The sequence below is a fragment of the Falco punctatus genome, assembly GCF_963210335.1.
Source record: "Falco punctatus genome assembly, chromosome: 7".
NCBI lineage: Eukaryota > Metazoa > Chordata > Aves > Falconiformes > Falconidae > Falco > Falco punctatus.
Window position 1 is genome coordinate 19,324,626 of NC_137587.1, and position 24,887 is coordinate 19,349,512.

General features: G+C 40.0%; 1 protein-coding gene across 7 annotated transcripts in view; it reads right to left on the reverse strand.

The window, feature by feature from the left end:
• The window catches only part of GPR176 (G protein-coupled receptor 176), a 40,826-nt gene that overhangs the window by 8,139 nt on the left and 7,800 nt on the right, over window positions 1–24,887 (reverse strand). Inside the window, exon 1 of one of the 7 annotated variants that reach the window (XM_080396454.1) lies at window positions 21,417–21,484. The exons of 5 other annotated variants lie outside the window; for them this stretch is intronic. The gene's annotated coding sequence lies outside the window, so the exon portion shown is untranslated. One more of the 7 variants, XM_080396452.1, reaches the window with a different exon arrangement.

Here is a 24,887-nt window from a genome sequence, read left to right on the forward strand (position 1 = left end):
CAGTTAAAAAACCCTAAGCTTTTATTTGCCAAGTAGTGTTTTCCCAAGGCTGCCCACATAAAATGCTAGCAAGATCGTATTATTGATCATATGGCCAATATGTATAACAAATGACAAGCACCAAGAAATACCAGAAAGTCAAGTTTAGCTTCTTGATAAAACAGTGCACCGTCTGTAATAATGCAGCATTAACTTTAAAATCTACCTCACAGATGTACTACTTAGGTCTGCGGTACTTGAATGTCACTTGGAATTCAATTTTCTATATATTGTATCATGTGTCTTATGCAAATTCCTTTTAGGTAGGTGAAAAAATATTGAGTTACCTATTTACTATCTGATGTGTTTTGAAGAATGGAATCATCATCTGGTTTTGGCAGGTGCTTTGGGCTTGATGATATTTTCCACAGGCAGTATTCAATCAGTTGTATTTAAAGCTTCCTAAGTTGCTAGGAGATACTCAGTCAAACCACTTGCTTTCAAAAATATCTCTAACTCTCCAGTTATTAAAGTATTTCTCACATAGTAATGATACATTATTACAATGCCCTGGAGTTGGGGAGAAGCTGGGGGGGTTTGTTTGGTTGGGTTTGGTTTTGTCTAATTTAAATCTTTCATCTGGTTTGAATTGCATTGATTTTATAACCTTACTTCCAAAGCAAGTTTCACCTCCATTAGAATTAATATAAATGAAGAATGTAAAAATAAAATAAATCAGAGGGTTTTTCATAAATACTTCAGAAGAGAAGCTGCTAGAGAACTTCTGAACTATTCTTCAGGGTCCTACAGAGGAACTTCATTCAAGACTCCAGACTCTCAGCTGTTGAATTGCTTCTACAAATTATGTCATATTGTCATTTATACATCAGCTGACTGATACTACATGCAAGTGGAAAGAATGAAGCATTAAAAAAAAAAAAAAACAAAACCCGAAAGGTTCTAAGATGAGGAAGAACTCTTTAGAGAGACAAAGTCAGAGCCTGAAGGGGGAAAAAAAGGATAAGCAGACAGAAATATCCACTTGGAACAGTGGAAAATTAGTGAGTGGATATCCCTCAGGGAAACATTCTTTTTCCACTTGCAACTATCAGTAACTTGTGTATTAATAAGCTCCTCTGATGAACCAGATCAGCTTCAACATAGACTGGTAGATCTTTCTACTGATGCCTTCAAATCAAGTATTTCCCTTCATACATCTCAAAGTTACCCACTCAGAGAAAAAATTACACCAGAAACTTTGCACAGCATTAAATATTAAGAAGCTTCAGAACAAAACTGTATACATTTCCCATTTCATTGCTACTCACCTTTCCCCAGCAACTCCTTTCCTTGGAAAAGGATAACAACGTTCCAGGCAACAAAGTAATTCAACAAGCATTATAGCAATTACACTCTGAGTCTTTTCACAATGTCTAGAGGCACTTTTATGTTCTGTACGTATTAGTCATTCACTGTCCAACCCGTGAAAGACACTAGTCTAACACCAGTATCTTCCTTGGCTTAGAACTGTACTAGGCTGTTGCACATCCTCCTGGTGGGGCAAAGCTGTCACTTTCTACCATGGGTTAGGCTCTGAGGTGTTTCTGCTGGATAACATCTCTTGGGCTACAACCTTGGATTCAAACTGGACTGGGAAGCTAGGAGGCATCCAGGGAAGTTGGAGTGAACTAGCAGCTGGAAAGTTTCCTGTAAGTCAATACTGCCTGGGACATGAGTGTCACATACAAACAATCACATGTGACAAAGCATATCCCATACTGGCTGCACAGAATTCCATCATTAAAAGCAAGAGATTAATTGTTTTTCATTTAAGAAGTGTATCTTTGGTCTTCTCAGACAACAAGCTATGTTTATGTAAAACCCTTACTACACCTGACGTTAGTTGACAACCTTCTCAGTACACAGACTGAACGAGCAGGAGATAAGTATTCAGCTTGTCTGTGCCTCTGAAAATTTCTCCAAGTAATATGAGGAAGAGGAAATACTAAAGGTAACCACTGCATGAGTAGCAGCTCTTTTCACGTTAGAAACAAACACGCTTAAAGCCTGCTAAACAAGGTCAAACCGAGTTCATTTTATCCTCCTTGCCACACAGCAATTCCACTGTGCTCAGATAGAAGGACAGCTGTTTCCAGTCATCCCCTACATTATTTTTAATTGAGAGAAATATCACAGATAAGCAGCCACACAGTACATGAAGCTGCACAGAAGTACATTGAGAAAGTAAATACAACAGTCCAACACAGCATGCTGCCCAGATGTTCTTCTAGCCTTTATGGTGTTTCAAGTTCACTGTACCTGCAAGGAGTAACACTCTCTGAGCATGAAATGTTATCAGGCTGCATTAGCCTGATTCAAACAAGCAAAAAAAAATTTTGCTCTTATTCCAAGTTGTACCCTCCTCAGATTTCGTTGCCAGACACAAAGTATTCATGTAGGCATCTACAGCTGAGATAGTTTTAAAATACTAGCTCTTAGCAATAACTCAAATAACATGAAAGATTCTTAATAGTACCTTTAACAAGCAGAAGGACGATCCCCATAGAAACCAGAGACTGTTACCTAAAATGAATGCATGTGCTATGCAGTCATTAAAATAAAAAAAAAGAAGAAATAGTGCTCTTTGTCAATTAACTCATGGAACCCAATCCATTAGCTGGGCATGACATTCATCTTACCTTTTTGTTAACACTAATTAGCACGTAATTGAATCAAAACAAGGTCCACACTCTAGCAAAACCCTCCTCCCCACAGCCTGCCTTCCTTTGCTTGCTGGTTTCCCTCCCATCCAGACAGGGGTTCTCAGGATCCAGCCAGCCTTCCCAGCAGAAAGCCTCTGCGTACCCCACTCACGCTTCACACAGTGTTACAGGGAAGGAGCTGGCAGCCCTCTTCATATAAAAAAAAAAAAAAAAAAAAAAAAGCAGGAAGCAATGAAAAAGATTAGAAACTGGGCTTTAGCCATTAAAACTTTCCATTAAAAACAACTGAAAGTCACAGGTTCTGTCAATACGGTAAACAGAAAAAACTTCTCTTGTTGAAAACCCAGGATTATTACATTCCTAACCCTCAAACTCTTTCTTTTTTATTATTTTCTGAGGTATTTTGAAGAAGGTGTTTTCTGCAGAACTTAACACTTTTAAAAGAAAAACCTCACTCAAAAAGCAGTTCACTGGAAACATTTTTGGCAACCTATGATAGCTAGCTATCAAGTACCCTTAAGTTTAAAAAGTATAGCCATCAGACTGACAGAATTGCCTGTATAGATAAAAAAAAGCCACAAAACAAAAACAAGAAGTAAACTTCCTGAAACCAAATCCAATCTTTCTTAACATTCTAGCTACCAACTTCAGAATTCAGTGATAAAATAACAACTGCACTCCAGTTAAAAAAGACTGGGCAATAATTTCATTTTTTGTTTTAACATTTCTTTCATTTTTGCTTTGTGCACATGTGCAACCAAACATTTTATATCCAAGATGAAGTGTCTGCTGCAAGAGAACTACCTTGAAACAAGGTTTGCTATATACCAAACAATTTTTTCCTTCATAAAATAAGTGAGCTTAATTTTAAGGTAATGTTCTCACTCCTATTCTTAAGAGTTCTCATTCACACGTTCCTACTTACACCATAAGTATTGATTTAGAAGTATAATTATGTAAAATATTTATAAGTATGGAGCTCTGGTCACCAAACTCAGCCCAACTGAACTACATCAAGCATGAATTTGCCCAGTACAAAGTAGTTACCTGTAGAGCGTTTCAGCATAGATGTAAATTATATTGCAAGTCCTTTAGAGTGTGATACTTGTCTACATCTTTCTGTTCACAAGAAAGTGTACAGTTACAACGTAGAAAACATTTTAGGGAAAAAGCTAGTTATGCATAGCAGCTTAGTCCCTGAAAGTAAACGTAAGATTTCCTTGCAGGAACAGGTAAGTCATTGACTTTTGTTGCAGTATTGCCTAGGACTAGTCCAAGGCCAATACCTGCCTACACAATCCACTGGCAGCAGCTACCATGAAGTGAAGTTGTGAAGATGGAGTGTAGTTAGAAAACATGTATCATGTAATATAAGAAAACATAATTAAAACACAAAACTTTTCTTACAGCAAGCCTAACTTGTGTGATATGATGGTATTTGTAATGTCAAAATTACTATGGGAAATGATCATTAACGTAATTCCATTTGTGATGTTTTTTACTCTTGTCCTCAGTATTTTATAAATCTACTGTCTGTAAGCAGATTCTAAAGTAACTGCATCATGCTAAAGTCTTGGATATATTGTTTCTCTCAGATATACCTATCTGAATGGAGATAAGAAAGTGCTGGGCTGATAATTCTCCAGTTCTTCATACCCACTGCCACTTTCTCCCACCTCACTTTTTGTAGTTGCTATCTTGTTAAATGGACAGAATTTCTGGGCACGAACAATAATTTTCTCCCTTTCAATAAACTACAGTCCTTCCAACAGCCACCATGATCATTTCAGCAAATCAAGGAAATAACTAAACCTGCTTATTTTGAAGTACACTTGACTTGTTGAATTCCTTGCCTCTAATTTAAAACCAATGTCCTCAAAGACCCTGAAACTCTTTAAGCTCCTTGGAAGGAAAAAAGTTTAAAGAATTTACATCTGCAACATCAGGACCTTGGACTGTTCCCATTTCAAGAAAATGTGACCACTGTATAGCATTACCTTTGGAACCTAAGCTAGGAATATCCACATTTACTTCTGTAATCATAAAAGGAATATAAATCTTTTCAGTTATTAACTTTTTAAATCACAGTGCCTATGGGACAAGCTTGTTTTACTTACTGAAAAAATATAACCGAAAATTTTTAAACCCAAGGACTTTACGTGACCCCCATGATGGTTTTATATGCAGGAAATTGAAATTAAGGAAATAGATACAGAAGAGGTAAAAACATTGGATGTCCACATCATCATTAGCAGAAGTACTGGATCCTACATCTCCTTTGCCAACCAAGTATCACATCTGGTAAAACATGTGGCCTTTCTTACACCAGGCTTTGTGCCAGTTCCCCTGTCCAGGTTTCAGCTGGGATAGAGTTAATTTTGTTCTTAGTAGCTGGTACAATGCTGGCTTTTGGATTTAGTATGAAAATAACGTTGACAACACACTAATGTTTTTGTTGTTGCTGAGTAATGCTTACTCTAAATCAAGGATTTTTCAGGTTTCCCATGCTATGCCAGTGAGGAGATGCACAAGAAGCCAGGACAGCTGACCCAAACTAGCCAAAGGGATATTCCATACCATGGAATGTCATGCTCTGTATATAAACTGGAGGAATTTGGCTACGGCCTGCCAATGGCTGCTTAGGGACTGGCTGGGCATCAGTCAGCAGGTGGTGAGCAATTGTATTATGCATCACTGGGATTTTTCCCTTGGATCTTACTCCTGTCTCCTTTTCATTATTTTTTTTTATTTATTTCAATTATTAAATTGCTCTTATCGCACGCCACGTGTTTTACTTTTTTCCCTGATTCTCCTCCCCATCACACAGAGACAGGTACTTAGTTGCTAACTGGGTAGGGTTAATCCATGACAATCCTCAAAGAGCAAATCTGATGTCATTACTGAAACACTACAGGGCCTGTGATGCAAGCAAAGTAGGCAATTTTTCTGAACAGCCCATCTCTCTGTTCTTCATCTTCCTTAGTAGAAGAGGAACAGCTTTTGTAATTTGTTTTATAAAGAAAAGGGCCATTTTGAACCTGTATGTCAAGAAATGACTGAAGGGATGCAATAGTGGTACTTCTTACACAAGGGGATGTCGAGCAACACAGCAACTGACTTCAGCTTCCCTGACTGCTGTGCTGAATCTAATTGTAAATAGCAGTCTTAACACAAGGAACAAGTATGTTCAAGATTCGTTTTTAAGTAGCAATGTTTATTTGTAAAAAGCCTGTAGCCACTTCTGTTGGTAGCCTCATATGTACGTCCAGACAAATGCTTCTGTTTTGTCTGACTTTGCCCACATGCACCTGCAATTCATACGCAGGCGTGCTGGTGCTGTTAAGGAGATGTGATTATTAAGATGTGACTTTTCACATCACAGATGTGGCTCAGCTTTGCTTCATTTAGAAGGCCAGCCCCAGTCCCTACTAGGTTCTTCCAGGAGAAACCTGAAGGACCCCTGTCCTCTCTGCACAACATGCCAAGGTCAGATCCAGGAGGAGACTTGACAGTTTTGCAGTTGTGAGGCTGTGGAAAAACTTAGGTCTTTTACAGCCACTCCAGCATCTGCCCTGAGCTGTAAGCTGCTCCAGCACCCACAGCAGACAGGAACAACCTTCTGCCTTCCACTCTGGTCCTGACAACCTCCTGTGCTGTTCAAGAGTCCTGCTCCCTCCTGCTTTCACGCCTATACCCATACAAAATGCTACCAGACCGAATGCAACACAGACATGGTCCATAACATTGTAGTTGTGCAAAATTAAGTTTTTTCTGTATCTAATACTTTTCCAGTTGTTCACTCAAGATATTAAGACAAAACATAAAATAATTTAGTTGCTGTGCTGTATCGTATTATAGTGGATATTTAAGATCTGTACTGTCTGACAGTATACAACAAATCGGACAATTTGACTAAATTACTAGTTAGCTGATTTTCCCTGGCTTATTTACTGAAAAAAGCAGAAATACACACAACTTAAAATGAATGATACTTAACAGAGGAGCACAACTTTAAAACCCTGTGGTAATTACTAGTAGTTGGAAGACAGACTTTATATTTCCCTTGGTAATCGAGGCCATCTTGCACACCTGATTAAAAAAAATTATTCCTCTCCATTAGCATCAATTTTCATCCTCTGTTGCAGCTGAAAGTATAGAGTTTGTAGCTGAAAGCCATCATAATAACAGCTATTTCATAGAGCAGAAATTATTTCTGGCCTACCCCACAGTCTTATGGCACTTTTTCTTTTTTTTGCTTTATACAAGTAAGAAATAGCTGATGTCATTTCTGCATCAGTTTGACTGTGCTTCCCTCTCTCCAAAGTGCCAGGTTATCAGAGATAAAAGTTTACTCTTTATACAATTTTGCCATGTAGCCATTCACCAGGTCACCTACTGGCTATATTTGCTCTTGATTCTTTATACACAGATGTCTTCAGACAGAAATTACATATGCTTAATATGTCCTGCACAGTGAGATTAATTTACATTATATTTAGAAATAAGCTTTTTTCCCCTCCCTCCCTCCACAGCTGACACCGTAATGAACGGTTGTCTCCACTCCTCCCAGCCCTGTGAATGGACTGAAACAATACTTGCTAGGAAGAAGGAAGTAGAGCTGGGGACTCTGACACACATCTGAAACACCATCAGTTATAACCTGAAACACCATGAGTTATAACCTGAAAAAATCAGTATGACCTGAAAAAATACTATAAAAAATAAAATTAAAAAAAAACTGTCTAGTTACCAGAGTGATGCATTTTACTGAAGAAATATGAATTTACAGAGCCAAATCAGATTTATTCCAACTTGCCAAAGGGAGAGCCAAATTAGATTTATTCCAACTTGCCAAAGGGAAGAAGAGATGTGTTCCCATGGGATACCTCAGGGCAGGCAAGGTGCTTCACTGTCAAGATCACATTGACATTTCTGGCCTTACTGAATACAAGGGGTGGTGTTTTGGTTTGGGTATTTTTTCTTAAAACTTACCCAGCCCCGAAGTAAAATTTGAGATTTTGTTGATCAAGCACTTGACTTACAAAAACTGTTCTTGATTAAGACTCTCCCCAAATTTCCTCTCATTTTTCTACAGTCCCCAACCTATAACAGAACTCCAGTATAGGTCTTTTGTAGTGTCCACTCTCCAGTCTGCTTTCTTTTACTCCTGTAATACTGCAGTTCCCTTTTCTTCGCTAAAAATACTCCCAGCAAGAAACACTGCTGTTTCTAGGCCCATTTTCTGCAAGAAAGCACTGTTAAACCCAGAACAGCATTAGGCTTAGTGAAATGGGCCACAATCGTTTGTCATTTGAATCCCTTTAGAGAAAACACTATGAAAAATTAGTATTATTACTCACCCCTTCCCTTTTATTAAAAAAAGTCAGAAATTCAGCTTGATCCATGTTTTGTATCTCCTCAGCAAGGCCAATGATCACCTAATCAAGACTGATGACTCAAAATCTAGAAAGACATGTAAGTGTCCAGGATTGACTGAAGTAAAGCGAGCCAGATTCAGTTACACAAACTGAAGAAATACTGACATTTTTCTGACATTTAACAATAAGAAAAGGTTTAAAAATTCTAGGTCTGAACACCCTCTAGCAACAACATAGTTCAGAGGGTAAGACAAGCTATAAAACTGCACAGCATTCACCCCAAACATACCCCTGAATGTGTGGAAAGAATTTTTAAGCTCTCTTTTAACCTTCCAAGAATCCAGATGACTGCCCTACTAGAAAAGGAAAGGAAACTTACAGAAAAACAACCATGTTAATTCCCTAGTGTTAGACATACAATTAGGTAATCCATATTTGGACTTCGTAAGTTGCTGGGCACAGCAGAAGATACGCTACCCTGAAACCTGCCATAACGCTGCCAAGACTTTGCCATATGTTTCCTTGCACACTGATGACACAAAGCGCCTCATCAATCATCCATATGCCGCATAAAATTTTAAACTTGTATTTTGCTGACAGGTGCCGCCAAAAAGAATCTTTTTGCTGATATATGGGATTTTCAGGTCTATTAGCATATTAAAAATTCAGTATGATTTTTCAATATGAAAAAAATTGGTTCAAAGCTGGGACAACATAACCTACAATTAGGTTTTAAGTTTATTTTCTGAAACTAAAAAGTTATTTCATTGTCTTGCTACACACATATAACCTGATAAGGTCTACCATGGATTAGCCATGCGCATACAAAAATTAAATGAACGTAAGACACATGTAGCATACAACTAACCCCATTAAAAGGCAGCAGTCACCATCAGAAACAAGAGAGAAGAACCATGTATGTATATCCTACCTCTTCCACGAAAGAGAACTGCACCCAGGCAGTGACTTGTTTGATTGGGGCGAATCAGCATCTGTATCAAATGACCTACAGCTTACTGTGTTTTCCTATACACATATACCAATACATGCTCATTAGCAAAGCTTGACAGGGTTCTTATGTCTGTTCTCTGCAGTCATCTGTTAACCAACATTTCTTGTTGTGATGCAGCCAGTAAACCCACAAATAGCCAAGATGTTAGTTGCTCTATCGTTGACCTCTGCTTATTAAACATTCAACCCACCTACTGCTACAAATCAAGGCATGTATTATTTCAGCAGTTTTATTCTGCATTTCTTACTTCTCACCCACTAGACATTCTCTGAATGTATCCTCTTTCTGCCAAGTGTTACTTTTTTGAATATTATTAACTCAATTTACTGACTAATTTTCCATTTTTACCCCATTTGAATTGTTTATGGTTGTTTGTTGGGTTTTTTTAAATACATTTGAAATATTGCTAAAATTTTATTCCAGTACTCATGCACATTTCATGGAATTGCTCTACAAGAGAGGTCTTTGTCTCTTTTCAGAGGATGAAGCAGAAAAAAAATCTCATTTCGTTACCATTTCGGTACTACAAACACCCACAAGAACCACAGCTCTGCAAAGTAATGAGAGGCAAAGACAGTACAGGAGGCAGAAGTTGGGGGGGAATAGAAAAAGAAGCTTTCAGGCTGAAGACAGACCTCTCTTGTACATCAGAATTGTTCAGTACTCTTTGATCTCTATTATTATTTACAAGAGCTCTTTTTTATCTGGTTTAGCACAAACCTGGAAGGATATTTCTTACATTTACTGAAATGCAAGTAAACAAACTGCAAAATAAAGCAGAGTTTATGACAAATGTGAATACTAAGTAATCTTCAAAGCTAAGTTTTGTGACTCTAATGTGACTCTTTGTGATGCTGTTATTGAGACAAATACTGTGTTAACACTGTAGCATGTACACAGCTCACCTGTGTTGCATGGAATAATATTACTCAGCTATTTTCATAGGCACTTTCCAGCATATTTACTTAAAACCTTTACTTTAAAAACCTTTAAACTTAATTTTATCTATTTGGATTATCATTGCACTTGCTCCACACAGTATTACACAGCATGCAATCAGAGCAGGTGAAGGTAAAACTCCAGTGCAATTGCGTTATTTTTGTTTAGTACCAGTGGCAGGATCATCTGGAGTCCTCTATTTTTCTTTTTGTGGAAAAAAGTGATTTACACTTTCATGATCTTTAGCAAAAAACACATTGGAAAAGCACAAGAGAACATATAACAATCAAATTATTAGGGAAATCTCCCATAGTCTTCACTCCACACCTTTCAAAATAAAATCTTGCCATATTTACTGGGCCAAGAAAGGCTTAGTTCTGATCATGCTAACTCAACTGAATTAAGAATAAGACACTGAAAATAAACTAACTTGATTAAAGATAACCTCTAACCTCCTTTTTACCCTTGAGAAGTTGAAAATACACAAATTGACAGCTTTAACAATGTTTTCTAAGAACAAAATTTCCTTTATCATTAAAAACCTATACAAACACAGAAAAATGTCCTAATAATGCTAGAAAGGCAGGTTGACATTGCTTTTTTTAGAAACTTTAGGCCACTCCAAACTTCATTAACCTGCTGGAACATAAGATCCTTACAAAACAAGCCCTCTCAGTACTGCAACATGATACAAAGCTTATTTTTTTTTGCAAGAAACAGCCATGAGGAGTCTAAACACTTATTTCTTAAGCACAAATCACATATGTGACTTCATACTTCTGGATGCAAAGGATCATAAAACACTTTCAGCATACTTCCACTCTTCTTTGAGTCCACACAGATGGGCAGTCCCATTGCTCTAGGCATGACAGAGTTTCTTGACACCTACCCATTTTTGCAAGGCAAACTCCCATACTTCATTACAGTTCTGAGGTCCAAGTTGGACCCATAAAGGAAAACTCAGATCTGCCAACAGTTCCTGAGCTCAGGGGTTACAACAAAATATCAGCTGCTGTCCTTTTTAGAAGCAGTAAACAAATAAAAGGTTAGCCAGTTATAAAGTCACATTTATAACTTTCGAGCACCTGTTCTATTCTGTTCTGAAAACATTTTGCTCTGATGACTGACTTCCCTATAAATATTCCATGAAAACCTTCATGAAAAGTAACCAAGGCCTTTACCATGAACCAGACAAACACATGCAAGAACATATAACCTGGTATAACATCCCATAAAATAGGGTGGCCAGCAGCTTTATTTTCCTAAGACATTGATAGTAAATCAGCAAAATGTTTCTTTTCCAGACATAACAAAAATACAGGGATCTCCCTCATTCCTACTGAAACATCACCAATACATTCTGGCTCCAAATAACAACCCCATCCGGTCTTCTCCTGCACATACTTCTATTGCAGAAGGAGCCTCTCCTACTTCAACACCCTTTCTCCCTGCACCTCACCATAACACTGCTCTTTCTGTGTCACTGGTTACCCAGTGTAAGACTTCTCTGCTTAGGTAACAGAGCACAGAAATCTGTCTCAGCCCTCACCATGATAAATAGTGAGAAAGCAAGCCATGTGGCAGGCGCTGGTTTCCTCACCCATGCACGGGGGATTCAGCACCCACATCACCTCTTGAGCCGTGCCAGCCCTGGCTCAGCAGTGCAGCTTGTGCTAACCGCTGCACTGAGATTTCAGTTGCTTTCTTTTACCAGCTACTAGAAGGTACAAGATGTTGCAGAGAGTGGAGAACACTTTTTTCCTTATCGGGCCTGAGTGACCAGAGCAGGGAGAGGCAAGCATGTTACAGATCTGGGTGCACTGCCTGATGAGTTTTCAGCAAGCTACTGCACCTATCACTTTTCTTAACTTTTTAAGTAGGGACAGAGTCTGGGAAAGATTGGGCAAGAAAGGCAAACAGAAGGCCATCCTCTACCAGCCAGAAAGGTGTTCTGAGAAGCACTAACCACTGCCATTAACACTCATAGTAGGGTTACACATACCTTCATACAGACATAATGTCATATATTAACATTAACCTTGCTTATGTGCTTTTTGCACATAACTGTAAAAGTAAATTTCACTGACTATGAGGGCCTTTAGTGGCCCCAACTGGCCTCATATGGGACCCCCAAACCCCTGCCCATGGCTCCAGCAGCTGTATCCAAGCTTTGACCTGGGCACAGAGTCCTGCTATCAGCCATGCTACAGGTGTGCCTGTCTCCCATCTCTTGCCCTGTCTCTCGGTGGATCTCAGACCTACATCGCTTCATCTTCCAGTTAAAAAAATAAAACATTGCATGCTGCCACTTTCCTCCTCCTTAAGAAAGAGAACATTAAAAAGATGGCAACTATCTCACACAGGATCTACTTTTAACCTGTACATAGCTTAATTTTTTGGTTTGACCAGACAAGCTCCCTCTCTATTCCAGCTGGGGTAGCTGTCTCTATGGCAGGTTTCCTAACGTGAAAGAAAGCTAAATACAATAAATCAAAACTCCTCGTTTATATTGAAGATCAAACCCAGGTTCCCCACTGCTTCACTGAAATATATAGCACTTTCTAGCACATGTTTCTTGGGTAAGTATTGCTGCAGTACAGGTCTATAATTTCATATTCCCTGCTGACTGCTAACACAGTACTAGTATCTGTGACTGCTATTACATGCTGCTATTGCAGTAGTTACCATGCCAAAAAGATAATTATCAAAAAAATATCTCTGATGGTACTCAGAGAGTTTAGCAACAAAACAGAGTCAAAAGGTTACAGGGAAAAGGAGACGTGAGGAAACTCTTCAGTCTGACTGCTGTCCTCTCCACAGAACAGAGTAATATCCTATAACTTACGTCCATAACAACAATCAGATTTCAGTCTTTATTCCATTTTTTATAGGCTTTAACTGTCAGAGTTCAAAAAGCATTGCATAATTTTTGTTATTGCATGCTCCTGTGATGGTCTCAGTTCATAATCAATCTTTTGGGAACCCCTGAGCAGCAGCAAATTGTTCAAAAGACTCCCCCAGTCGTGGCAGAATTATTCCACACAGTGGTAGTATCCAATTAATCAGAACAACTGAAAGTACTCAACAGCCAGCACGGATTTTCTAATTAAGACTCTTCCATGTAGTGAATCATTTTGCAAATCGAAATTGATTTTAAAAATAACTTAGCTGAAGCAATATAGAAGTGGGGAGTTTTTTGTGTGTGGTTCGGGGGTTTTTAAATCAAGAGTACAAGAAAATTTGATTTCCAGAGATTCCAAAAGTACAGCCTGGCCACTGTCTAGTGAGAGACCAGAAACAGGAGTACTGAAATTAAGATCACAGGGTTCCTTAAGTAGCCACGTTACCTTTGGAATTCACTTATGGCCCAATTTTGCAAGAGCAGATAATGATTCTGCTGCTTCACATCCTAAGCCTGATATTCAGGAGATGGTGAACACACATCTGTATGGCTTCTCAGGGCGGACAGCCAAGACTCACAATTTCTGACCATTTCAGTTGTATGCACATATATGCACGTCACAACCATTGCTCCTTCTGCTATAACCATCACATGTTCTAGCTTCTTTTCCTGCTTCCTTTGCTCTTTGGACTTTAGAAATCTAAATTACAAGTTCTTCAGACAACTTCAGGCAAAATGAAAAGTAACTTATACAGACATGTTGAAGGCTTCCAAATGTAGAGGAAGCACAATTCCAAATATTGATCTATAATGAATAATACAAGCTCACCTTGAGTTTAAAACTTAACTAAAATTATTAAGTCAAGGAAAACCAAAAGAACAGTAAATTAGTTCAAGACATAGCTAAGGAAATCACTCTAGAAATCAGAAGCTTTAGAGACATGAAGCAGACTGTTACAGCAAAAAGCAAAGTTACATAGTCTTGACTAGACTGAGCCTGGCCATGTCTAGAATGAGAGACCAGAAATAGGTTTGGAAACTTTGTGGTGTCTGAGCAGTTTCCATTCACTGCCCCAAGGATGTTGACACTGGCTTAAGTGCACAAAACTTTATTCATGGTGTCCACAGCTGATGACATACATGGACTTCAAAGTTAATTTGGAGATTAAAAAAACAAAGGGGAGAAAGAGAGAGAGAAGGGTAATACGAAAAACTCTGCCCTGTGGTGACATGGAGGGGAAGCAATGGGGTCTCAAGACAAATGTTCTCCACTTGTTGCCCTTGCCAGTGCAGCGGGTGGTAATGGTGAAGATGATAAGGCTGATAATGACTTTCACCATGCTCTTCCCTAGTAAAAATAGTACTTTTAATCAGGACCAACTCAAATGCCCTGTTTCCCACACATACAACACTCAGTGCTGCCTGGAGCATACCTCATCAGGTGTAAGAGCTGCACAACACTCATTGCCACACTTTGTCTACATAAACAATTGAGATTCTTATCAGATATTTAAATAGCTATTGCCTACTTGGATATTCACCAAGTCTTGTTCTTTTCTCAGTGTTTAAACTAAAGGTTACGAAACAAGAGGTTGGAGAAGGCAGAGGAAAGAAGGGGAGATTTTTTTCTGTTGGTGGCAATCACTTGTGTGTGTGAAATTGAAGATGTTAAACAAGTTTAATGATAAAGGTATCAAAGCTCAAGAGCAATGATTGTGCTATGAGATTAAACTGATTAAAGCACCTGTCACTTAATAAAGCCAGGCACCAAAAAAACTCAGCACACTATGCCAATATGCTTGTATCCAAGGTGTGGTAGTTTCGTAGCTCAAGTGCCTCCCCACCACAGGATGGTTGGTACTTCATCAGGTGTGAAAGACCATTTGAACATTAATTTCATTTTAATCTGAAGAGAGGTCCTGACACTGAGTAACGAGTGATCATTTAAAGCAGGTTTATGTAAACGAATGCAAGTAAACATGGGCTTACAAATGAGAACATACAAATTACCTAGCATATTGCCTGAATAAGAGACACCAGATAAAAGCTTTGCTCTTAGATATGACAGGTAATGTATTAGGTAAATAACCTCAACTATTACTTCGCAAAGCAAAAATGTGTACAAAGATGGATACTGCTTTTTTTTCTTTCTTTCTTTAAACAGCAAATTATCCCAAAAGGCCAGCCTTCCTATCTCTCCCAGAAAACACATCTTTAAAAGACGAGTAGATAAACAGATTTCATTTGCTGCACAGCAAAAGTAGGTTCTTCTTTAGTGTGCCTGGATAAGTCAGTGGTAAAGCCCAACACATCAAGTCCATGTCTAAAATAAAATAATTTGAGAAATTCTATTCCTTAAATAAAATAAAACATACTTCATTTGAAGAGCTGCTGCTACCTTATACAGATCATGCTGTACTTTATGCTAGTAACTGAGAATATATGGAAATGCAATAGCGTTTTTGCCACCTGAGGCTCCAACACAGACTGCATAGAGCCATTTATTTGCACTATGATATGTGCAGTATCAGTTTATATTCAGGCTATTCTTATTGCTTGGGTTTACCTATTCTTTCTACCCTGCAGCAATGTAAGACATAAAGCCATCTCACCCCAGGCTGCCACACCAGTATCAGAGATAACCTGCTTTCACACTGTAGCTGGATATACGGGTCAGAAAGCCCACAGAGTCAGTTTTCAACAATTAAAAAAAGGAGTGGTCTCATTCTTCCAGACTAGTATTATGAGATATATATATATAATTATATATATTAGACTTCCACACAATATATGAAGATGGCCTTGACTGAAGACTGAAGCAAACTCAAAGACCACCTGTCTTCCAGTCCACAGAGAAGCCTTGCAGACAGCCTGCAAGCAGCCTAACCCACCCTAATCCACCCAGGGACAGACTTGAACCAGGTCTCCCTCCACCCCTCCAAACAAAAATCAAAGACATTATCTTTCAGACATCAGAATCTCAGAACTGTGAACTTATCTGCTCTCTCAACATAGTAGAATGTAACAAGAGTTCATCAATGATGCAAAGATACGTAATTGTAACATTATTAACAGCCTACTATGCAAATAGCTAGCACCTTTGTTAGCTCTCTACATTATATTAAATGAAGAAAAGATCACTTGGTAGCAACATTGTAGTGTGTTTGCATGGCAAGGTTTTGGTAGCCAGGGGGCTACAGGGGTGGCTTCTGTGAGAAGAAGCCAGAAGCTTCCCCCACATCCAACAGAGCCAATGCCAGCCAGCTCCACCACAGACCCACCACTGGCCAAGGCCAAGCCAACCAGTGACAATGGTAGCACCTCTGTGATAATATATTTAAGGGGGGGAGGGGAAATCTGCACAAAAAAACTGCACTGGAAGAAAGGAGTGGGACTATGTGACAGAAACAACTCTGCAGACCTCAAGGTCAGTGAAGAAGAAGGGGGAAGGAGGTGATCCAGGCACCAGAGCAGAGACTCCCCTGCAGCCCATGGTAAAGACAATGGTGAGGCAGGTTATCCTCCCGCAGCCCATGCAGGTTAACAGTGGAGCAGATATCCAGCGGCAGCCCATGAAGGACCTCATGCCAGAGCAGGTGGGTGCCCAAGGGAAGCTGTGACCCCATGGGCAGCCCACACTGAAGCAGGTTTGCTAGCAGGACTTGTGGACCCATGGAGAGAGGAGCCCAGGCTGGAGCAGGTTTGCTGGCAGGACAGGTGACCCCACAGGGGACCCATGCTGGAGCAGTCTGTTCCAGAAGGGCTGCACCCCGTGAGATGGACCCATTCTGGAGCAGCATGTGAAGAACTGCAGCCCTTGGCAAGGACTCATGTTGGAGAAGTTCATGGAGGACTGCCTCCCATGGGAGGGAACCCCACACTGGAGCAGGGGAAAAGTGTGAGGAGGAAGGAGCGGCAGAGACAATGTCATGACCTGACTGTAACCCGCATTAAGGAGGTAGAGAAATCAGGAGTGAAGTTAAGCCCAGGAAGAAGGGGGAATGGCAGGAAGATGTTTTTTCTGATTTGACTGGTAACAAATTAAACTAATTTTCCTCAAGTTGAGCCTGTTTTGCCCATGACAGTAATTGCTGAGTGATCTCCCTGTCCTTATCTCAACCCATGAGCCTTTTATGTTCTCTCCCCTGTCTAGCTGAGGAGGGGAGTGACAGAGCGGCTTTTGTGGGCACCTGGCATTCAGCCAGGGTCAAACCACCACAAGCGTATATAGATACCAGAGGTTGTAGGACTCTATTTGCCATTCCTAGACATTTCCACATATAATTTCTTTGGTTTAGGCCCTATCCCACAGAGATATCTTTGACCATGTAACCTGCGTTCTTGGTCAGAAAGCAATCACCTCTAACCATCGGATTAGCCTCAGCAAATATTAAGGTATTCTGAGACAGCTACTTATTCAGATCTGTCCACATTATGCTCTAAGAAATTCTGGAGAAACAGAATCCAAAGAGTAGTTCAGTGTTTTTCAGCTCCTTTGGAACCTGAAGTACAATTTAACATTCTTAAATGCTTAAAATAATCAATATAAGTCTCCAGAGGCTGGTACCACATCATGCAGTATCAGCCTTTGCCAACTGCATGGGTGTTTTAGTAGCTCCTTTAACCATATTCTTCTCTTCTGCTGATGGTATTTTAAAAACTGAGTAAAACAAAAAGATGTCTTTGCTGTCCTTTACAGTCAGAAAAATTTTAGTGTGGTGGCAATTTATTTCTTTGTTCGAATTAAACTGCAGACATAGAATACTGAACTTAGCCAAAGCTAGCATGAACACCAGAGAACTGTACTAGATGAAAATAAGGATAATAGACAAAAAAATTTCTAAGTGAAGTAAAATAGCATTCTGTAATACACCTTTGAGTTCTGCAGCTTTTTCTGTAAGTATTATAGTAATTCTGCTGACCTGTACATGATGTTCTTTGCAATGTTCCGTTTTTGTATTAATGCATCAATGTTTAGGTGGAGTGGGCAACATAACAACTGTATCTTTTAAAACATGCTCCAAAAAAAATATGGACATGTTAAACAACAGTATAAGTCACAACATCCCACTATAATTTCCTGATGATTCGTAGTCACATACCATACACAGTGTCACTGTACACATACGTGTGGTTTCCTAGACTTAACCTACACAAGATGGAGACACGATGTATCAGCAAAAACCAGATGGATGTTACATTCAGCCATCACAGGGTATCTGTGCACTCCAAACAAAATAGGATGCTTATCTCTCTGTGGTGGGAGTACATATAGCAAAAGGCAACTGAATTAGGACAGGTGGCACAGCTGTTTTGCCCAGGAAAGACAGGAACACCAGGAAGACAAGCAAGACTGGTGAGTCTGGGGCTGGTCTGTTTCCTTTGGTGGCCACATGCTTTGGCTAAGTGGAAGTTTGCTGAGGCTGCTCTGAGTGTTTGCCAAGCGACTGCTGCAGAGGATGTGAGAGGGTGTGATGCAAAGAGGTCTGCAAGGTAGTCCCTTGATCCTGACAAGGGGGCTGAGTGTACCTGGGATGGAGGCAACAAGAAGGCAAAAAGCAGAAGCTAAATAACCAGAGGAGTGTAGCGAACAGAGGCAGCCAAGATGGAAGAGTGCACTGGAAGCCTGCACCGACAAAGATACAGAGGAGTTTGCTTCTACACACACACTCACATGTGCACACACTCACTCAGTTTACCTCGTATAGGCTACATTTTACTTCACTGCTAAGCATCTTACAAAGGGTACAGTACCACAGGACAGCAATCTTAATCACTGGAAAAAAAGACAAGCTAAACTAATAATTTTTAAAAAAATTAACATGTTTAGCTCAACATGCAGTCAAAGTTCAGGAACAGACAGACAGAGCTACTGGCCACAGCACAGCACATGTGACTATCTATTCAGGGACCAGTTTTCTGGGGGTAGAGGTATGCGTATAGTACAAGGAGTTCCTGGTCCTCATACTCTTCAGGTGGGAATGGCCAAACAGGAACAGCAAAGAGAAATAAAAAGGTCCCAGATGAGGCCTATAGGAACACTTTTGCATAGTCTCATCTCCACCGCAGCAGCTCTTGTGCTGGGGATGCAAGTCTCAGGGAAGGACAGCATCCATCTGGGCAAGAACATGCTCTTGCAGACTGGATGCATCTGCAGTAGAAAGGACTCCAAGGACAGAAAGCAGCAGTGGCAGGAGGTTGCTTTACTAGGCACAGAGCTAGCCAGCTTTGAGACACTGGAGAAGAACTGCGCAGTAACTTACATGTAAGATGTGAAGGAAGCAGACCTGGGATCTCCCAATAGCTCACGAGGAAGAACAGGGTCAATAGTCAGTCTGTATCAGCACTGGCCACACAGGGAAGTGTCAGAGGGATGTTCTGGAGGCTCAGTTCAGATGATCAACTAGGATACCGAGGACCAGGATCTTCATAACCACTGTCATTAAGAGACTTATTAACAGCTCTATATGCTAAGAGCAGGCAGAAATCTGGAGTCTCAACGTATGAATAAGATGGTGATGCTGAAAAGGGGGTTTTAATTAAGAAATTAAGAATTAAGAAATGGGGTACCTTTCGGGATAAGACAGATCTGTAAAAGGAGGACAGGCTGGCTGTACCTTCACCAAACTGGAGTCAGGCTGAAAATTACAGGAAAACATTTAAACTAAAAACTAGGGAAAGCCAAAAGGCACAAAGGAGCACCTGATTCAGACTGACACAGTCCCAAAGCGGTTACAGCTAATGCTCCTCTGAAAAGGCTAAGGGAAATAAACAGCTTAATACAAAAAAATAAAAAAGGCAGATCAGACATCCAGTCACTTAGTTAAACAGCTCTGGTTCCCAGCTGTCATTAAAGTGTCCACACAGGGACAACAGACAGTAAAATGACTGGTACCCATCAGTTTCATCCTAAATAGCCATCGGTTTTAACATCCTCAACATACACAATGTCTAAAGACACTGGTTAATGCCCAAGCACGTGTATGAGGAACGCTCTAGCATGCAGTATCCCCAGAGCATCAGGCTCTTGTATTTCAGGTATAAATCACTGCATTATTTTCCCAGCGCCTCTCTTTTAAAACATGATGGTGATATCCGAGCAGCCCCTCAGCCGATGCCAGACAAGGCGCCTCTGCAGAAGCACAGGAAGAAGAGAGGTCTCCATAGCAACAGGGGCCACAGGGGCTCTCACAACCCCTCTTCTGCACCCACTCCCCAAACTCAATTTTTCTTCCAAAGAGAATTGCTTAGTAGTTCACCTGAAAACACATAAGACCTATTCCAGACAGACTTCATCAAGACTGCAACCTGAACTGGGCTTACTGCTGAAGGGTCCATTATTCCTGAGGCTTGGAACCACACACACAAAAATGCAGGAGGAAATTATTTCCATAATGTTATTATACTGTAATATGTTATTACTATGCAGTCATTACATGCAAATATTACCACTCATATAATTAAATTTGTCTGATGCTTTTTATTAGACTTGTTTTTCAGTCACTTTTTGCTTTGCCAAACTAACTATTCCAGCTAATCAGCAACAAAGTTAATCTATGCAAAGTGCCTGGTTTAGAAGATTTCATCTAAAACAACCCAAATTTTTCCAAGGATGACACCAGCAGAAACAAAACATCATCCTCCCCATCCCCAGACCTTCCCCCCCTCCCCAAGATGGTTCTACCCTTTTTGGGGGCAGAGCTACAAATTTTTGCTGGAGCTGTTGCAGACATGCCCCTCATTCTTTAAAAATTCTCTCAGTCCAGTCTTTAATCATGTACCTGCAGTATTTTTTACTGCAAGATCTCCTGCTTCATTCTTTATAGAAGATGCCTGTGGCAAACCTCACTGGTAGCTATTCCAAGCTACAAATATTTATTCCTTATGCTAGTATACATTTATCTTTACAAACACATTACCTAGACTGCCAGTTACTTTAGGATTGTATCTTAGAAGGGACCTATCCCTTTATAAATGAGGTGCTGTAACAACTCCATTTTACATCTCTGTGCACAGGTGTCAAGGCAGGGAGCTGAAAAATCAGTTTCAAGGGCAGGGAGACAAACAGCTCATGCGAAATCCTCAGGAAAAGGGGTAAGCCTGAAGCCTTTCCTCTTCTTGTCCTGCAGGTCACTGGGAAGCCAGCACAAGTTCACTTTTCACTTGGAAGTCTGGTACCTGTTTAAAAGCGCACTGTTTTCTTTCAAAGGACATCTCCCTTTGATATCATCACAGCATGGTTAGAAACCAGGAGGTGACCAATCTAACCCACAGCTTCCAAAAAAGTGCTATAACCACTAGAATAGAGTTCAACTGTATCAGAGCATCCTCAGCCTTTCCAGTAAAATTTCTGTGTAAGACAGATTTGGGAAGACCAAAGAGCAAGTAATAAATAATTGGGGTTTGAGGAATGAGGCTCTTTGAGGTGCTGATCTACAAGGTCTGGGAAAATTTCCTGGATTTGGTTTCTTACATTTACTCACTGTAAGAAGCATATTCAGTTTAGCAAGTAGGCACTGGCACTGTAATTGTAATTTTCATCAGGTGTCTAGTGTGGGGACTTCTTCCTAGAAGCCTGAAAAGAATGATTTTTTAAAAGAAGAAATTCATGCAGTTTTATCTACATGGCTAACAGGAGCACATACAGACTCTCAGACCTGGGAAATACAAAATACGAAAAGAATAGAAACTACAACTCACGATAACAGGATATAATCTCACCTAAGCCTAACATGACATGAACTACATGATAGCTACACCCATGCTACCGTCAGTAAAAGCACAGCTCATATAAGCTCTGCCATTTAACTACAGTCAACGGTATGTAAATAAATGAACTGTGGAAAAATCTATGTCAAGAGTGACAGCTAACATTCTGATTGCCCTCAAAACTCTTATTCCTGGTCTTCCTTCCCCTTCTCCTGAGAATAACAGAAGGTGCTATTGTCCATTGCATTTTGCAATTTTATCCCCCTTTCAAGCTAAGCTCACTGTGCACACTGGCTATAAATCCTTGGGAGATCCTCTCCTTCATTTCCAGGATGCCCTCCCACTGCTTGCACTCAATTGAAAGCAGCTGCAGTCACCTCTAGCAACCTTTCCCCACCAAAGCTCAGAAGTAATACTCCCTCTTCCTTCTGTCAAAGGTTTGGTTGCTGTGCTAACACAGTAATTAGTCTCTGCAGATTGATTACCTCTAATGGCAAGAGAAAAATATCCTTTGTGGAGCAATATTGCTCTATTCCTATATTCACTGCTAATCTGATCTCAAAAATCTTCTTTGATAAAAACAATGCTATTAAAAATTTACTCACTTTTGACAAGGAGCCCTATGTCATCCCCAGCTTTAACAAAACAAAAAAGCATCTTCGATTTGCCATTCATCAGTCTGTCACCTATTTAAAAGTCATTGTCCACGTATATCCTTTTTCAAACTAGTGACAGCCACACGAGTAAAAGCAGTAACTCGTATTCTTCTGAATCAAATAGCTCATTTTTTTCACAGTTACCATGTTCAAATAGTCTATTTTCATAAACTGTTTATTTATTTTTGAATAGCAGCCAAGAATATACTAGAGCTTTCTGCTGTTTTCTTTTCATGCTGGAGGAGGGGGTAGAGGGAAGAAATTATTTGAATTAAAAAATACTGTTTCAGGTTAAATCCAATGAAAAACAACCTGTAAGCTTTGCTCTACCCCTTTGACCTCAGACTGAAAGATGTGAAGCCTCTATTTCTTCTGACTGTGATGAGTAACACCAACAGCATTAGTGATCCCCCTTTGCAGCCTGGCTGCTCTGCTGTGCATTACTGAAACACACTGCAGTGCTAGTTGCAGTCCTACCATACTGTAGTTAATCCACACAGCATGTTTTCTATATTAGAAGCCCAAACAGCTTGAGATATGCCCCCAAAAACGGAAGTGAAACCACTGCATGAGCTCCATCTCACTATATGGTCATCATGATAAAAGAACGAACCAGAGAAAATTTAGAATGCACCCAGTTTACACAGGTCTCAGGAGGGGAAGAAGGGAATTAAAACCCAAGAAACAATTTCCTAGGGTAATATAGCAATTTCTGTGCTGCATGCTTCTCAAATGGCAGAAATTTCTTTGCCTTAGGGTCCTCTTATCTGTAAAGCTAATGCAGATACATCCACACAGCCCGATGTAGCTCCCAGTCTATTAGTCACTATGGGAGAAGCCAGCAGAGCCTCACTTCTCTGGCCCATTGATCTCAGTCAGCCAAATCAGTCTTCTCTTCACCCCAGTAGCAGGCAACAAAAACTGGTTTCCCCTTGAATGGATCCTGAACTTCCTGGTTTCTGTGCTTGCCCTGTGAGAACAAGCAACAAGCCCTACCCATACAGAAAACCTAGCACAAGAGCGTCATGGGCACAACCATCAGCAGCCTGCATTGCTCTGGGACATGCTGACCATTATGGTAACAACAAATCATCAAAAGCTGAAGTTTAACTATTCTCCAGCAAGACGAACCAACTTCCCATGGACATGAGAACACCACAAATTTTCCTTCTCTACCATTCCAATGGTACTTGTCAGACCTCTTCCAAATAAAACCCTACACAGTCAGCAAAACCCATCAAAACTCTTTCTTTGATTTAAAGGGGAAAAAAAAGAAGGAAAAAAAAGCAGAACTTCACTCCTGCTTAAAGAGGAGCAACTTCAGAAACTGCACAAAAACATATGCTTTTCTTATGAATTTGTATCACTGATGGCACTCTGCTATTACAAGGCCTTCTAGCCTCATACATACTTGGTACCTCACCTTGTGCATTTGCGAAATAAGTTCACCAACCTGTGCAAAGCAATTACGAAGGTCCCCGAATCGATTCCCCAATTCATGCGCTCAGCTAAGCACCACAGACAGAAATGGATTGCAAATCCTGAATAAACTGCTAACTTTTCCTTCACAGAGGCAGAGTTGCTGATCAGGATAACTGCATTGACCAAATTCCTCTCTCCAATGCCTCGTCTTGTGCAGAAACCTCACAGTAGGCTACAGCCAAAGGAGCATGCAACAGGTAGTACTAGTCGGGTTCAAAGTACAGAGATGCAGATTTACCCTCTTTTATTTTTCAGCCTTTCAAGATTAAAATCATAAGTGGTCTGCCAAGCGAGAACTTCCACAGAAGCTGTGGAAAAGCAACAGCTGGAAGTTTGTGCAGACTCAGTCACATGAACAGCTATTTAAAACTGTAGCATTTAAGCACTTTATAGCCTCATTAACTCCGTAACTCATGACCAAGTTATATGAAGAACTCTCATCCCTAACTGCCCTAAATTATAAGAGATTTTTACACTAATAATTATGTTTTGTCCATTCCAAACATGGAATAATCTGATTCTTTACAAAATCAGCAATTTTTAACAATGAATAATTTCTACAAATTAGGACAAAAAACAATAGAAAAAAATCTGCCGGTTAGAAGCCTCTTCTTGATACTTCTGGTTGGTTCTACCAGTCAGATCCTCTGAGGCAGGTGTTAAGGTCACACCCTGGTTCAAGCTCCGGCAAGCTCCTAACAACTGCATAACCCCTTTCAAAGACAAAAATTCTAGAATCTAGTGTTATCATTATTGCTAGCTAAAATAAATAAATAAATTGAGGATGTGCTTCAATATATTGTAAGGTAACCATACAGAACAGTTTGACTCTTTCTTGCCTCCAGCAGGTATCATGAAACACTCACCATAGCACTGTCCTTTCACAACTTGGTGAAAATTAACACAAAATTTCTCCTACTGTTACAAGCCTCCCTAAAAGTCTCTAATAATGGTCTTAAACAGGAGGAAAAAAACCCAGAGTGTACACCTCTCTTACAACTATCACAACCCTGACTGTGACTCTTCCCTCTTGTAGGACCTGGAACTCTCCATGCCATACACTGCTGAGTACTGGGGTCTGACATAAACATTATCCAGACTGAGGCA